This window comes from Salvelinus namaycush, unplaced genomic scaffold, assembly GCF_016432855.1.
Source record: "Salvelinus namaycush isolate Seneca unplaced genomic scaffold, SaNama_1.0 Scaffold146, whole genome shotgun sequence".
NCBI classification, from domain to species: Eukaryota; Metazoa; Chordata; class Actinopteri; order Salmoniformes; family Salmonidae; genus Salvelinus; species Salvelinus namaycush.
The window spans coordinates 170057-189245 of record NW_024058186.1 but is presented as its reverse complement, the minus strand read 5'-3'; the positions used below and the strand labels follow the sequence as shown (position 1 = coordinate 189245).

At 41.6% G+C, this 19189-nt stretch overlaps 1 long non-coding RNA gene across 1 annotated transcript in view; it reads right to left on the bottom strand.

Annotated features, from left to right (window-relative positions):
• Positions 1-18728, bottom strand: part of LOC120036743 — a 34058-nt gene extending 15330 nt beyond the window's left edge. Inside the window, exon 1 of the long non-coding RNA XR_005474620.1 lies at positions 17882-18728. This is a non-coding gene — a long non-coding RNA (uncharacterized LOC120036743). The remainder of the gene's footprint in view (positions 1-17881) is intronic.
• Between the last annotated feature and the right edge of the window lie 461 nt (positions 18729-19189).

Genomic DNA, 19189 nt, shown 5'->3' with positions numbered 1-19189 from the left:
ACAGACAGACATGGGGGTAAAAACAGACAGACAGACAGACAGACAGACAAAAACAGCCTGACAGCTCGAGAGACAAACAGATAAAACCAAATGAATCACTTCCCCAAAAAAAACATTCACACCGACTCAAAACTAATCTGCGTCATCTCCTCAATTTAGCCTCATAGCTCATTCTGACTACATCGCTATGGAACCTAGTGAACAATACCCAACCAGATGCATCCATATATGGCAGGTGGAATCAGAGTCTCAGACTGGACTAATATGGATCTACTGGGCTTAGGACACATTCAGACGGTACTAATATGGATCTACTGGACTTAGGACCCACTCAGACTGGACTAATATGGATCTACTGGGCTTAGGACCCACTCAGACTGGACTAATATGGATCTACTGGGCTTAGGACCCACTCAGACTGGACTAATATGGATCTACTGGACTTATGACACATTCAGACTGGACTAATATGGATCTACTGGGCTTATGACACATTCAGACTGGACTAATATGGATCTACTGGGCTTAGGACCCATTCAGACTGGACTAATATGGATCTACTGGGCTTAGGACCCACTCAGACTGGACTAATATGGATCTACTGGGCTTAGGACCCACTCAGACTGGACTAATATGGATCTACTGGGCTTAGGACCCACTCAGACTGGACTAATATATGGATCTACTGGGCTTAGGACCCACTCAGACTGGACTAATATGGATCTACTGGGCTTAGGACCCACCCAGACTGGACTAATATGGATCTACTGGACTTATGACCCATTCAGACTGGACTAATATGGATCTACTGGGCTTAGGACCCATTCAGACTGGACTAATATGGATCTACTGGGCTTAGGACCCACTCAGACTGGACTAATATGGATCTACTGGACTCAGGACCCACTCAGACTGGACTAATATGGATCTACTGGGCTTAGGACCCACTCAGACTGGACTAATATGGATCTACTGGACTTAGGACACATTCAGACTGGACTAATGTGGATATACCGGGCTCAGGACCCATTCAGACTGGACTAATATGGACCTACTGGGCTCCCAGGTACCCGCCTGCACACTTTTCAAAGCCATGCCAGGCGTCTGTTATACAGCCATTTTAGTGCCTTTTCTCTCTCTGTTTTAAGGTCCAAAGCCTGTAAAATGATATTGTTTTGTTGAGTCACTCTGGCTCTGTGTTGGTGGGTGAGAGAGAGAGAGAGAGAGAGAGAGAGAGAGAGAGAGAGAGAGAGAGAGAGAGAGAGAGAGAGAGAGAGAGAGTGAGAGAGAAACCCATACATGGCGTTGGACCAAGGGAAGAACGGACACATACCTCTGGCATGGGAGCCAGAAGCAGTAAAGGAGAGGAGAGAGAGGTGTGTCTGAGTTGACCATAACAAATATGCCATGCCTGGTACACAAGTACCACAAGTTCTCTATTGTAGAGGAGAGGGTGAGAGAGTCCAGCGAGGGGTTCATCTGTCCAGTCACGAGGAGGTCTAGGAAGGAACTGAGGCAGAACCAGACCCCCAGACAACTAGCCAACCAGCCTGCCTTTCTCTCAATCCCACCCCAGAAAAAGTGTCTCATCTGGAGTTTAAGTGGAGCAAGGCATTGCTCGTGGGGAGTCTTTCCACAGCACAGTATATCCACACTCCTAGCAGAGATATGGCTGCATCACAAGTGGCTTCCTCTCCCAAAGAACACAACTCCAACTATCTGGGTGTATAATATAGGGTAGACAAGCTGGCAGTATACTGCCTGACACAAATCCATTTTCCCTGTGCAAAACCAAGCTTGAGGATTCTGATTGCTATGAAAAAAAAGTGAAGGAATGCATAAATTCCCACCACCCAGACGCGTGGGCTTACAACAGGTTGGAACAAGCAGCCTTCCAGCGTACTGTACGCCAAGTAAGCATTTAGCATTCAGCTCCATACAACACCGTGCTAAGAGAGATTCAGCTCCATACAACACAGTGCTAAGAGAGATTCAGCTCTATACAACACAGTGCTAAGAGAGATTCAGCTCTATACAACACAGTGCTAAGAGAGATTAATATACATACAACACAGTGCTAAGAGAGATTCAGCTCCATACAACACAGTGCTAAAAGAGATTAATATACATACAACACAGCGCTAAGAGAGATTCAGCTCCATACAACACAGTGCTAAGAGAGATTCAGCTCCATACAACACAGTGCTAAGAGAGATTCAGCTCCATACAACACAGTGCTAAGAGAGATTCAGCTCCATACAACACCGTGCTAAGAGAGATTCAGCTCCATACAACACAGTGCTAAGAGAGATTCAGCTCTATACAACACAGTGCTAAGAGAGATTCAGCTCCATACAACACAGTGCTAAGAGAGATTCAGCTCTATACAACACAGTGCTAAGAGAGATTCAGCTCTATACAACACAGTGCTAAGAGAGATTCAGCTCCATACAACACAGTGCTAAGAGAGATTCAGCTCCATACAACACAGTGTTAAGAGAGATTCAGCTCCATACAACACAGTGCTAAGAGAGATTCAGCTCTATACAACACAGTGCTAAGAGAGATTCAGCTCCATACAACACAGTGCTAAGAGAGATTCAGCTCTATACAACACAGTGCTAAGAGAGATTCAGCTCTATACAACACAGTGCTAAGAGAGATTCAGCTCTATACAACACAGTGCTAAGAGAGATTCAGCTCCATACAACACAGTGCTAAGAGAGATTCAGCTCTATACAACACAGTGCTAAGAGAGATTAATATATATACAACACAGTGCTAAGAGAGATTCAGCTCCATACAACACAGTGTTAAGAGAAATTCAGCTCCATACAACACAGTGCTAAGAGAGATTAATATACATACAACACAGTGCTAAGAGAGATTCAGCTCCATACAACACAGTGCTAAAAGAGATTAATATACATACAACACAGCGCTAAGAGAGATTCAGCTCCATACAACACAGTACTAAGAGAGATTCAGCTCCATACAACACAGTGCTAAGAGAGATTCAGCTCCATACAACACAGCGCTAAGAGAGATTAATATACATACAACACAGTGCTAAGAGAGATTCAGCTCCTTACAACACAGCGCTAAGAGAGATTAATATACATACAACACAGTGCTAAGAGAGATTCAGCTCCATACAACACAGTGCTAAGAGAGATTCAGCTCCATACAACACAGTGCTAAGAGAGATTCAGCTCCATACAACACAGTGCTAAGAGAGATTAATATACATACAACACAGTGTTAAGAGAGATTCAGCTCCATACAACACAGTGCTAAGAGAGATTCAGCTCCATACAACACAGTGCTAAGAGAGATTCAGCTCCATACAACACAGTGCTAAGAGAGATTCAGCTCTATACAACACAGTGCTAAGAGAGATTCAGCTCCATACAACACAGTGCTAAGAGAGATTCAGCTCTATACAACACAGTGCTAAGAGAGATTCAGCTCTATACAACACAGTGCTAAGAGAGATTCAGCTCTATACAACACAGTGCTAAGAGAGATTCAGCTCCATACAACACAGTGCTAAGAGAGATTCAGCTCTATACAACACAGTGCTAAGAGAGATTAATATACATACAACACAGTGCTAAGAGAGATTCAGCTCCATACAACACAGTGTTAAGAGAAATTCAGCTCCATACAACACAGTGCTAAGAGAGATTAATATACATACAACACAGCGCTAAGAGAGATTCAGCTCCATACAACACAGTGCTAAGAGAGATTCAGCTCCATACAACACAGTGCTAAGAGAGATTCAGCTCCATACAACACAGTGCTAAGAGAGATTCAGCTCCATACAACACCGTGCTAAGAGAGATTCAGCTCCATACAACACAGTGCTAAGAGAGATTCAGCTCTATACAACACAGTGCTAAGAGAGATTCAGCTCCATACAACACAGTGCTAAGAGAGATTCAGCTCTATACAACACAGTGCTAAGAGAGATTCAGCTCTATACAACACAGTGCTAAGAGAGATTCAGCTCCATACAACACAGTGCTAAGAGAGATTCAGCTCCATACAACACAGTGTTAAGAGAGATTCAGCTCCATACAACACAGTGCTAAGAGAGATTCAGCTCTATACAACACAGTGCTAAGAGAGATTCAGCTCCATACAACACAGTGCTAAGAGAGATTCAGCTCTATACAACACAGTGCTAAGAGAGATTCAGCTCTATACAACACAGTGCTAAGAGAGATTCAGCTCTATACAACACAGTGCTAAGAGAGATTCAGCTCCATACAACACAGTGCTAAGAGAGATTCAGCTCCATACAACACAGTGCTAAGAGAGATTCAGCTCCATACAACACAGTGCTAAGAGAGATTAATATACATACAACACAGTGCTAAGAGAGATTCAGCTCCATACAACACAGTGCTAAAAGAGATTAATATACATACAACACAGCGCTAAGAGAGATTCAGCTCCATACAACACAGTACTAAGAGAGATTCAGCTCCGTACAACACAGTGCTAAGAGAGATTCAGCTCCTTACAACACAGCGCTAAGAGAGATTCATATACATACAACACAGTGCTAAGAGAGATTCAGCTCCTTACAACACAGCGCTAAGAGAGATTAATATACATACAACACAGTGCTAAGAGAGATTCAGCTCCGTACAACACAGTGCTAAGAGAGATTCAGCTCCATACAACACAGTGTTAAGAGAGATTCAGCTCCATACAACACAGTGCTAAGAGAGATTAATATACATACAACACAGTGCTAAGAGAGATTCAGCTCCATACAACACAGTGCTAAGAGAGATTCAGCTCCGTACAACACAGTGCGAAGAGAGATTAATATACATACAACACAGTGCTAAGAGAGATTCAGCTCCATACAACACAGTGCTAAACGGGATTAATATACATACAACACAGTGTTAAGCGAGATTAATATACATACAACACAGTGCTAAGAGAGATTCAGCTCCATACAACACAGTGCTAAGAGAGATTCAGCTCCGTACAACACAGTGCTAAGAGAGATTCAGCTCCGTACAACACAGTGCTAAGAGAGATTAATATACATACAACACAGTGTTAAGAGAGATTCAGCTCCATACAACACAGTGCTAAGAGAGATTCAGCTCCGTACAACACAGTGCTAAGAGAGATTAATATACATACAACACAGTGTTAAGAGAGATTCAGCTCCGTACAACACAGTGCTAAGAGACAGCATACTTGGCTGCTCCTATACTACAGAATTATTAATAGCCACTAAATACCACACAGACAGAACAACTATGACGATGACAGATACTGTTAGAAGTTGCAGTTAGGCACTGATCTAGGATCAGTATTCATTCTCACAAACCCTAACCAGAAGCATTAGCGAGAGAAACAGAAAACTGACCTCAGATCAGCATTGAGGGTTGCCTGACGACTCAACCTTAATTTAATTCCAAATTCTCTTCATACATTCAATCGGAAACTGCCATCCTAGAAGTTGTTTGTGTGACTTATAAATGAGGGGAGTTGTACAAAACAAATTCCTCTGCGATTGGATTGTCTCTAACAAATCTAACCAATCAAAGTATCAAAGTTGATAACGTCATCATGTAGGCCGGCTCTGGCCCAACCCATCAGTTTCTCAAACCAATCAGAACGTTCAGAATGTATTTGCATTCTAGAAATCATCGGGGAGGGAGGCCAATCCAGGCTCATGGCGGAGAAGAAACATCAGTTGAAGAAACATCAGTTGGACAGAGCGATGTGAAAGGGTATCCAGGCAACATCTAGGGGAAACGTCACCCTACTCCTAAATGGTGAGTATGGGTGGAGATGTCGTCAGGGAGATAAATCTTCTCATTGGCTCCCATGAAAAAGAATCTTGCAGATCGAACCGCATTTGTGATTCCTGAAGCCTTCGCCTGCCCACACAAGAGAAACTGCAGTAGTAGTAGCAGTCTGCCTGGGCAAATAAATACTTCAGGTTCTAAGAGGCCAAATAAGGACGTCAAGCCGAACAGTACTTCAGATGGAGTTATAGAGCTAACCAGGCTTCTATTTGATTTGAATGGTAAACAAATATGTTGGTTATTGTGACGGAGAGTTCCTGTACAATCATGTTGGACATTTCGACACGACATCGAGCGTGTAATGTCTCTGAATATCAGTGTATTACTGGCAGTTCTTTGGTAAAATAAGACCTTGTGGTTGCAGAGAGAGGGAGGGAAAGTTAAACCATAGCAGTAACACAGTAGGAAAACATATGAGGAATGACGACTAGCATGCTGCCAGGAGAATATCAAGCGGCTGTATTTCCAGCATGACGACACTTCCCCAGCCAACTGTTTCCAGTTCTATAGACGTCCATCAACACTACTTGACCGTAGCCAAACACAAACCGCTTAAAGGCAAGCTTTTCCATTTCCACGCCATAAAAACCCGTCTGCAATGCCAGACGTCATGGCGAGAACTTGATTGAGCTAACGACCTTCTCACTCGTTCCCGCTAGACGCTACTTTACCAGGCTACTTAGGAAAACAACCTCCCTTGGCTTTGGGGCTGCTAGAAGTGTACCTCAACAGTATCTACAGACTGTACAGAGGTTTTCCTGGCTTTCTACTGTATAACCTAGCCTCACTATATACTGTATAACCTAGCCTCACTATATACTGTACACACTAGCCTCACTATATACTGTATAACCTAGCCTCACTATATACTGTATAACCTAGCCTCACTATATACTGTACACACTAGCCTCACTATATACTGTATAACCTAGCCTCACTATATACTGTACACACTAGCCTCACTATATACTGTATAACCTAGCCTCACTATATACTGTATAACCTAGCCTCACTATATACTGTACACACTAGCCTCACTATATACTGTATAACCTAGCCTCACTATATACTGTATAACCTAGCCTCACTATATACTGTATAACCTAGCCTCACTATATACTGTATAGCCTAGCCTCACTATATACTGTACACACTAGCCTCACTATATACTGTATAACCTAGCCTCACTATATACTGTACACACTAGCCTCACTATATACTGTATAACCTAGCCTCACTATATACTGTATAACCTAGCCTCACTATATACTGTATAACCTAGCCTCACTATATACTGTACACACTAGCCTCACTATATACTGTATAACCTAGCCTCACTATATACTGTATAACCTAGCCTCACTATATACTGTATACACTAGCCTCACTATATACTGTATAACCTAGCCTCACTATATACTGTATAACCTAGCCTCACTATATACTGTACACACTAGCCTCACTATATACTGTATAACCTAGCCTCACTATATACTGTATACACTAGCCTCACTATATACTGTATAACCTAGCCTCACTATATACTGTATAACCTAGCCTCACTATATACTGTACACACTAGCCTCACTATATACTGTATACACTAGCCTCACTATATACTGTATACACTAGCCTCACTATATACTGTATACACTAGCCTCACTATATACTGTACACACTAGCCTCACTATATACTGTATACACTAGATTCACTATATACTGTATAACCTAGCCTCACTATATACTGTACACACTAGCCTCACTATATACTGTATAACCTAGCCTCACTATATACTGTATAACCTAGCCTCACTATATACTGTATACACTAGATTCACTATATACTGTATAACCTAGCCTCACTATATACTGTACACACTAGCCTCACTATATACTGTATAACCTAGCCTCACTATATACTGTATAACCTAGCCTCACTATATGCTGTATAACCTAGCCTCACTATATACTGTATAACCTAGCCTCACTATATACTGTATAACCTAGCCTCACTATATACTGTATAACCTAGCCTCACTATATACTGTATAACCTAGCCTCACTATATACTGTATAACCTAGCCTCACTATATACTGTATAACCTAGCCTCACTATATACTGTATACACTATCACTATATACTGTATAACCTAGCCTCACTATATACTGTATACACTAGATTCACTATATACTGAATAACCTAGCCTCACTATATACTGTACACACTAGATTCACTATATACTGTATAACCTAGCCTCACTATATACTGTATAACCTAGCCTCACTATATACTGTATTATATACTGTATAACCTAGCCTTACTATATACTGTATAACCTAGCCTCACTATATACTGTACACACTATCACTATATACTGTATAACCTAGCCTCACTATATACTGTATAACCTAGCCTCACTATATACTGTATACACTAGATGCACTATATACTGTATAACCTAGCCTCACTATATACTGTATAACCTAGCCTCACTATATACTGTACACACTATCACTATATACTGTATAACCTAGCCTTACTATATACTGTACACACTATCACTATATACTGTATAACCTAGCCTCACTATATACTGTACACACTATCACTATATACTGTATAACCTAGCCTTACTATATACTGTATAACCTAGCCTCACTATATACTGTATACACTAGATGCACTATATACTGTATAACCTAGCCTCACTATATACTGTATAACCTAGCCTCACTATATACTGTACACACTATCACTATATACTGTATAACCTAGCCTTACTATATACTGTACACACTATCACTATATACTGTATAACCTAGCCTCACTATATACTGTACACACTATCACTATATACTGTATAACCTAGCCTTACTATATACTGTATAACCTAGCCTCACTATATACTGTACACACTATCACTATATACTGTATAACCTAGCCTCACTATATACTGTATACACTAGATGCACTATATACTGTATAACCTAGCCTCACTATATACTGTACACACTAGATTCACTATATACTGTATAACCTAGCCTCACTATATACTGTATACACTAGATTCACTATATACTGTATAACCTAGCCTCACTATATACTGTACACACTAGATTCACTATATACTGTATAACCTAGCCTCACTATATACTGTATACACTAGATTCACTATATACTGTATAACCTAGCCTCACTATATACTGTATAACCTAGCCTCACTATATACTGTATACACTAGATTCACTATATGCTGTATAACCTAGCCTCACTATATACTGTACACACTAGATTCACTATATACTGTATAACCTAGCGTCACTATATACTGTATACACTAGCCTCACTATATACTGTACACACTAGATTCACTATATACTGTATAACCTAGCCTCACTATATACTGTATACACTATATTACTATATACTGAATAACCTAGCCTCACTATATACTGTATAACCTAGCCTCACTATATACTGTATACACTAGATTCACTATATACTGTATAACCTAGCCTCACTATATACTGTATAACCTAGCCTCACTATATACTGTATACACTAGCCTCACTATATACTGTATACACTAGATTCACTATATACTGTATAACCTAGCCTCACTATATACTGTACACACTAGATTCACTATATACTGTATAACCTAGCCTCACTATATACTGTATACACTAGATTCACTATATACTGAATAACCTAGCCTCACTATATACTGTATAACCTAGCCTCACTATATACTGTATAACCTAGCCTCACTATATACTGTATACACTAGATTCACTATATACTGTATAACCTAGCCTCACTATATACTGTATAACCTAGCCTCACTATATACTGTATACACTATCACTATATACTGTATAACCTAGCCTCACTATATACTGTATAACCTAGCCATACTATATACTGTATAACCTAGCCTCACTATATACTGTATAACCTAGCCTCACTATATACTGTATAACCTAGCCTCACTATATACTGTATAACCTAGCCTCACTATATACTGTATAACCTAGCCTCACTATATACTGTATAACCTAGCCTCACTATATACTGTACACACTAGATTCACTATATACTGTATAACCTAGCCTCACTATATACTGTATACACTAGATTCACTATATACTGTATAACCTAGCCTCACTATATACTGTATACACTAGATTCAATATATACTGTATAACCTAGCCTCAATATATACTGTATACACTAGATTCACTATATACTGTATAACCTAGCCTCACTATATACTGTATAACCTAGCCTCACTATATACTGTATACACTAGATTCACTATATACTGTATAACCTAGCCTCACTATATACTGTACACACTAGATTCACTATATACTGTATAACCTAGCCTCACTATATACTGTATACACCAGCCTCACTATATACTGTACACACTAGATTCACTATATACTGTATAACCTAGCCTCACTATATACTGTACACACTAGATTCACTATATACTGAATAACCTAGCCTCACTATATACTGTATAACCTAGCCTCACTATATACTGTATACACTAGATTCACTATATACTGTATAACCTAGCCTCACTATATACTGTATACACTAGCCTCACTATATACTGTATACACTAGATTCACTATATACTGTATAACCTAGCCTCACCATATACTGTACACACTAGATTCACTATATACTGTATAACCTAGCCTCACTATATACTGTATACACTAGATTCACTATATACTGAATAACCTAGCCTCACTATATACTGTATAACCTAGCCTCACTATATACTGTATACACTAGATTCACTATATACTGTATAACCTAGCCTCACTATATACTGTATAACCTAGCCTCACTATATACTGTATACACTAGCCTCACTATATACTGTATACACTAGATTCACTATATACTGTATAACCTAGCCTCACTATATATTGTATAACCTAGCCTCACTATATACTGTATAACCTAGCCTCACTATATACTGTATACACTAGATTCACTATATACTGTATAACCTAGCCTCACTATATACTGTATAACCTAGCCTCACTATATACTGTATACACTGGCCTCACTATATACTGTATACACTAGGCTCACTATATACTGTGTACAATAGCCTAGACCCACTATTTACTGTATACCCTAGCCTCACTACATACTGTATACACTAGCCTAAACCCACTAAATACTGTATACCCTAGCCTCACTATATACTGTATACACTAGCCTAAACCCACTATATACTGCATATCCTAGACCCACTACATACTGTATACCCTAGCCTCACTATATACAATAGCCTAGACCCACTATTTACTGTATACCCTAGCCTCCCTACATACTGTATACACTAGCCTAAACCCACTAAATACGGTATACCCTAGCCTTACTATATACTGTAAACACTAGCCTAAACCCACTATACACTGCCTGCCCTAGACCCACTATGTACAGTATACCCTAGCCTAGACCCACTATGTACTGTATACCCTAGCCTAAACCCATGATCTACTGTATACCCTAGCCTAGACCCACTATGTACTGTATACCCTAGCCATGCCCACTATGTACTGTATACACTAGCCTAGACCCACTATGTACTGTATCCCCTAGCCTAGACCCACTATGTACTGTATACCCTAGCCATGCCCACTATGTACTGTTTACCCTAGCCTAGACCCACTATGTACTGTATACCCTAGCCATGCCCACTATGTACTGTATACACTAGCCATGCCCACTATGTACTGTATACCCTAGCCTAAACCCACGATCTACTGTATACCCTAGCCATGCCCACTATGTACTGTATACCCTAGCCTAGACCCACTATGTACTGTATACCCTAGCCATGCCCACTATGTACTGTATACCCTAGCCATGCCCACTATGTACTGTATACCCTAGCCTAGACCCACTATGTACTGTATCCCCTAGCCTAGACCCACTATGTACTATATAACCTAGCCATGCCCACTATGTACTGTTTACCCTAGCCTAGACCCACTATGTACTGTATACCCTAGCCTAGACCCACTATGTACTGTATACGCTAGCATAGACCCACTATGTATTGTATACCCTAGCCATGCCCACTATGTACTGTATACCCTAGCCTAGACCCACTATGTACTGTATACCCTAGCCTAGACCCACTATGTACTGTATACCCTAGCCATGCCCACTATGTACTGTATACCCTAGCCATGCCCACTATGTACTGTATCCCCTAGCCTAGACCCACTATGTACTGTATACCCTAGCCTAGACCCACTATGTACTGTATACCCTAGCCTAGACCCACTATGTACTGTATACCCTAGCCTAGACCCACTATGTACTGTATACCCTAGCCATGCCCACTATGTACTGTTTACTCTAGCCTAGACCCACTATGTACTGTATACACTAGCCATGCCCACTATGTACTGTATACACTAGCCTAGACCCACTATGTACTGTATACACTAGCCATGCCCACTATGTACTGTATACCCTAGCCTAGACCCACTATGTACTGTATACCCTAGCCTAGACCCACTATGTACTGTATACCCTAGACATGCACACTATGTACTGTATACCCTAGCCTAGACAAACTATGTACTGTATACCCTAGCCATGCCCACTATGTACTGTATACCCTAGCCTAGACCCACTATGTACTGTATACCCTAGCCTAGACCCACTATGTACTGTATACCCTAGCCTAGACCCACTATGTACTGTATACCCTAGCCATGCCCACTATGTACTGTATACCCTAGCCTAGACCCACTATGTACTGTATACCCTAGCCTAGACCCACTATGTACTGTATACCCTAACCTAGACCCACTATGTACTGTATACCCTAGCCATGCCCACTATGTACTGTATACCCTAGCCTAGACCCACTATGTACTGTATACCCTAGCCTAGACCCACTATGTACTGTATACCCTAGCCATGCCCACTATGTACTGTATACCCTAGCCATGCCCACTATGTACTGTATCCCCTAGCCTAGACCCACTATGTACTGTATACCCTAGCCTAGACCCACTATGTACTGTATACCCTAGACATGCACACTATGTACTGTATACCCTAGCCTAGACAAACTATGTACTGTATACCCTAGCCATGCCCACTATGTACTGTATACCCTAGCCTAGACCCACTATGTACTGTATACCCTAGCCTAGACCCACTATGTACTGTATACCCTAGCCTAGACCCACTATGTACTGTATACCCTAGCCATGCCCACTATGTACTGTATACCCTAGCCTAGACCCACTATGTACTGTATACCCTAGCCTAGACCCACTATGTACTGTATACCCTAGCCTAGACCCACTATGTACTGTATACCCTAACCTAGACCCACTATGTACTGTATACCCTAGCCATGCCCACTATGTACTGTATACCCTAGCCTAGACCCACTATGTACTGTATACCCTAGCCTAGACCCACTATGTACTGTATACCCTAGCCATGCCCACAACGTACAGTAAATCAGATGGGAAAGACATGAGCATAATGTTGTACTGTACCTCTGGAAGAACTAACAGTGGAACATACTCTAGAGAGGTTCCAGGCAGGGTTGAGGTCACCAATTCAGTGAATGAACTTTATTCAGTAATGTATAAAGTCCATCCCCATGCCCTCTCAGGATGTCAGTGGGGACACACCAGGGTTGTGGCTCTATGCCTCTCATGTCCGATCATATTCAGAAGTCCCCTCAACTGTCTCCATCCTAAGAAAACCCTTTAGAGAACCAACCATCCACAGGGTAACAGGTACAGTAAGGTAGCAGTCATCATAAACATCCACAAGGTAACAGGTACAGTAAGGTAGCAGTCATCATAAACATCCACAAGGCAACAGGTACAGTAAGGTAGCAGTCATCATAAACATCCACAAGGTAACAGGTACAGTAAGGTAGCAGTCATCATAAACATCCACAAGGTAACAGGTACAGTAAGGTAGCAGTCATCATAAACATCCACAAGGCAACAGGTACAGTAAGGTAGCAGTCATCATAAACATCCACAAGGTAACAGGTACAGTAAGGTAGCAGTCATCATAAACATCCACAAGGTAACAGGTACAGTAAGGTAGCAGTCATCATAAACATCCACAAGGTAACAGGTACAGTAAGGTAGCAGTCATCATAAACATCCACGAGGTAACAGGTACAGTAAGGTAGCAGTCATCATAAACATCCACGAGGTAACAGGTACAGTAAGGTAGCAGTCATCATAAACATCCACGAGGTAACAGGTACAGTAAGGTAGCAGTCATCATAAACATCCACAAGGTAACAGGTACAGTAAGGTAGCAGTCATCATAAACATCCACAAGGTAACAGGTACAGTAAGGTAGCAGTCATCATAAACATCCACAAGGTAACAGGTACAGTAAGGTAGCAGTCATCATAAACATCCACAAGGTAACAGGTACAGTAAGGTAGCAGTCATCATAAACATCCACAAGGTAACAGGTACAGTAAGGTAGCAGTCATCATAAACATCCACAAGGTAACAGGTACAGTAAGGTAGCAGTCATCATAAACATCCACAAGGTAACAGGTACAGTAAGGTAGCAGTCATCATAAACATCCACAAGGTAACAGGTACAGTAAGGTAGCAGTCATCATAAACATCCACAAGGTAACAGGTACAGTAAGGTAGCAGTCATCATAAACATCCACAAGGTAACAGGTACAGTAAGGTAGCAGTCATCATAAACATCCACAAGGTAACAGGTACAGTAAGGTAGCAGTCATCATAAACATCCACAAGGTAACAGGTACAGTAAGGTAGCAGTCATCATAAACATCCACAAGGTAACAGGTACAGTAAGGTAGCAGTCATCATGATGTAACATCAACATCTGTTCAGCTCCTCAATGTCGTTTTGTGTTTTTAAATGTCTGGAACAAACCCTGAAATAACATAGAAAGAATGCTCCAGGGCCATACATACACACACGTCCAGTCCAGCTCGTCCAGTTGTCAAACATAACAGTAACACAACTTTAACACAACACAACATTAACTCAACATTAAGACAACATTAAAACAACATTAACACAACACAACATTAACACAACATTAACTCAACATTAAGACACCATTAACACAACTTAAACATAACAGTAGCACACCATTAACATAACATTAACACAACACAACATTAACACACATTAAAACAACATTAACACAACATTAACTCAACATTAAGACAACATTAAAACAACTTTAACTCAACATTAAGACAACATTAAAACAACATTAACACAACACAACATTAACACAACATTAACTCAACATTAAGACACCATTAAAACAACTTGAACTTAACAGTAGCACAACATTAACATTAACACAACACAACATTAACACACATTAAAACAACACTAAGCCAACACAACATTAACACAACATTAACACAACACAACATTAACACAACATTAACTCAACATTAAGACAACATTAACACAACATTAACATTAGTGTGGGAACACAAGATCCATTGGATCACGGTTAAACCACGGTTAGCGGTGAGTGTGTGTGCTGCCTACGGCTAACCTCTCATGCCTTCTATGGATCCAACATTCAACCAAAACCACTGCCATACCTTCATAAGCACTGAATATCCTTCTCCAGATGAAATAGATGAATATAATACGTGCAATTGTGGCTAGCGTTGGACGCAGGTTGAAAACCTCTGACGTGGAAGCCACCTGGCGTTTCATACCGAGGAGAGCTTCATAATGACCACACAAAGGCATCACATCTCCGCAGGATAGCTAGTGGAGGTCTTTAGCAGGCATGCTATCGTCATTACTGGCCTGCGTGGCTGAGTTGAACTGAGTTGGACAGAGCTAATAGGAGTAGTATGCTCTATGGATGGTCCATGGCCAGGCATCACTCAGAGTTCATGTTGAATCAGAACTGACCGCGGGATGTTTTCACTCAGAGTACCACTAATGGTTCTGTTGACTAGAGAACAAAAGCACAGAGGGTCCGGGTTGCCAAGCCAATGTCAACGACACACAGAGACACACACATACTGTATCCAAGCCAGTGTGAGCTAAACACATGTAGACAGACACACTAAAACCTGACTGTAGCTACACTTTACAACACATACTACTAATGAAGCCTACTTAGCTGCACTTTGAGGGAGTATTTTCACGGTTCTCTCTCAGTCAGCTGCATTCAATGTCACATATGTGTTAGAATATTAAACAAACGTCACATGAAAATGTCTGATTTCATCTCTAAAGCATCTACTTCAACAAATACTCATTCACAACCTCTTGTTGACTCATCATGGGCCAGAAGCTGTTCATAACACATGGTTCCTCTAGTCTAGTCTGTCTCCTGAGGGATTGGTGAAGTTAGGCTGCTCTGAGGCATCCAATGAGGAGGCGTTACAGAGTTTGGCACGAGGGAAACCAGTTTAAAGGTAAAGAGATGGATTTGGATGAAGAGAGGAGAAACCGTTTTGCAAAGGAATGAATCTATCTGGAAAGAAGCCAGTCCACAGCCACTATTCGCTCACAGCATCTTAATGTTGGAGGAAGAGATGGTGGGAAGCATTGATTTAAGGCTGTTCTGGCAGGGTAAGAGGTTTTCTGGAAGTGCTGAGGAAAGCGGTGGGGAATTTTCTGCTCTGGACTAATGGTGACCAATGAAAATGAAAATGCCTGAGGTGCAATTCTGAATTGGAAGGGCTTTCGCAGTGTCAATTGGTAAGTGTTTCGGTCTAAGTGTTTGGAGGAGAAAAGGACATTTAGTAGCTCGTCTATGGTAATAAAGAATTTGTACAGAACGGCTTTTATGAAACTGCCACCTATTTCTTTCTCTCAGATTGATCGAATTTAAATTGAACTGACACAAAATAATATGTTTTATTGCTGTTTCATGCTTCACAACCACATAACACCCTGGACAGGTAAACATTAGGAAATGTCTTTCCATCCGCCAAAATGTGTTACAGCTCAAGCATAACAAACAGGAGTCTTCTGTCTTGTTTTGACTGCGAGAACAGAGAGAAGATTTAGTGGCCTGCGACACTTTGACCTCCCGCTTATAACTGCCCCCCCGTGTTAGCCCAGGGTTAAAGGGGAATGACGGTGGGCATCAGTCAACATCCTCACTTAGAAGTGTCAGTCAGGGAAAAAGGGAAGAGGGAGGGCAGGGGAAAACGGAGGTTCTCTAGAGATGGAGACTTAAAGGAGTCTACGAGGAGGCAGAGAAAAAGAGAGTAAAATCACTGAAGGTAGAGGCCGACTTCTAGTTGTGTATCTGTCTGGCACATACATGACACACACACATACACACAGATCCCTCCCTCCCACTCACACACTCCTCTTGGGTTGACCTGTCCTTATACTGTAGCTTCAGTGGTAGATCTGTCCGTCCTCTCAGACACTGGTTACAGTAAAGGCGAAACACGGCCACAGCCACCACTCTCCCTCCGCCAGCTCCACTCTCCTCCAGACCAGTCACAAAACACCTCCGCTCGGGACATGAAAGCAGAGCGAGACTCAAAGGAACTCTAGCCAGCTCCCCAGAGAGCCACTTTCCCAGGACTACAGCGTAACACATGGGAAACATGCAGAACACAGTGTGGCTGGCGCGCTAACTACTTCTTATGTACTGAAGGACAGTAGCCTACCATATCAGCCGACACACTCATAGTATGGTTACATGATATGCATTGATTTACGTCTGAAATGGCAATCGATTTTTTTCATTGTTTTTTTCAAGTACATCAAGTACCTCTTATTAGAAATCTACATGCAATATAATTACAACAAAGGACATTGATTGTAAGTAGTTACAATGTAAAACATCTTCCAGCTCCTCCATCATGTCTTTTGGCAGATGAAGACACAGAGAACTCATGTTTATTGATTTTGACAGAATGAGCTTTCCACCCAACAAGCCAAAACAGAACACAGTATCAAGCAATCCATAACATTAGAGGACACCGTACAGCCAGCTCTCTTACCTGTTCTACGATGGACTTCTCTCACTTTCTCTCTCCTTCCCTCTTTCTCCTTCTCCCTCGTTCTCTCTCTCCCCTCTCTACTGTCTCTCTCCCTCCAGATACCAAATAGAGACACTCTCCGCTGTCTGTCCCCCCTCCGCGCAAAACAACAGGAGTAATCCCAAACGCGTGCCAGACCAGCAAGCCAGTGAATCTGTGCGTGTGTGCACAAGCACGTGCATGAGCGTGTGTGTGTACGCACACACCTCTCAACTTCTCCAGGATCCACACTTAATGCTGCTGGCTTCTGTTCAATCCGTCTGCGGCCAACAAAGTTGAAAACACACTATATAAGGCCAAGGCTCCAGGCTTCTTCTGACTGCAGTACCCTAAACTAGAGAGGAGGAACAGAGAGAGAGCTCTGGATGCAGACTGGGACTAGAACCCACTGTTGTGTTCTGTTCTTCCCTCATGCCTGCAGCTTGACCTTTACATAATCTATGTTATCTCCCTCTGGCTTTTTCTCTCTCCCTCTCTCTCTGGCTTTCTCTCTCTCTCTCTCTCTCTCTCTCTCTCTCTCTCTCTCTCTCTCTCTCTCTCTCTCTCTCTCTCACACACACACATACACATTCGTTCTCTCTTTTCCTTTTTCTTCCCCCTGTTGGTTTTTCCTCTGTTGATGCACACACATGCTTATGATGGAAAGAGGTAGCTATGTGCTTAGTATATGAAAAGCAGGACTTCCTTAACAGGATGGGTGGGGGGTGGCTTGGAATGTGATTGACAGAACACTCTAAATCCCTCCTTCTATCCTCATGTCAGTCTCTGTTTCTGTCTCTCTTTCTCTCGCTCTTTCTCTCTATTTCTCTCTTTCTCTCCTCTCTCTGTCTCTCCACCTCCCTCTCTATTTCTACCTCTCTCTCTCTGTCTTTTCTCACTCTCTCTCTCTCTTTTCTCACTCTCTCTCTCTCTTTTCTCTCTCTCTCTCTCTCTCTTTTCTCTCTCTCTCTCTCTCTCGCTCTATCTCTCTATCTCTCTCTGTCATGACATTCTCAGCGTCCAGGTTAAACATGAGTTGGCAGGCTCAGAGCCAGTTCCACCCATGACCATGCTTTAGCTGGTTCTACAACACACAGTCAGTCCCAGGTGCACTGTGTGTGTACATTCTTCTACATCTACACAGCACGCTATAGATCTGAGAGAATCTATTATTCTATTTCAGGTTGGAAATCAGCACTGTTGGTGTACAGGCAGGTGAATAATTCAACAGAATGTAATGTAAAACACTGGGTGGCTGGTTGAATGTTCGAATAGAAAGAAGAGCTGGTT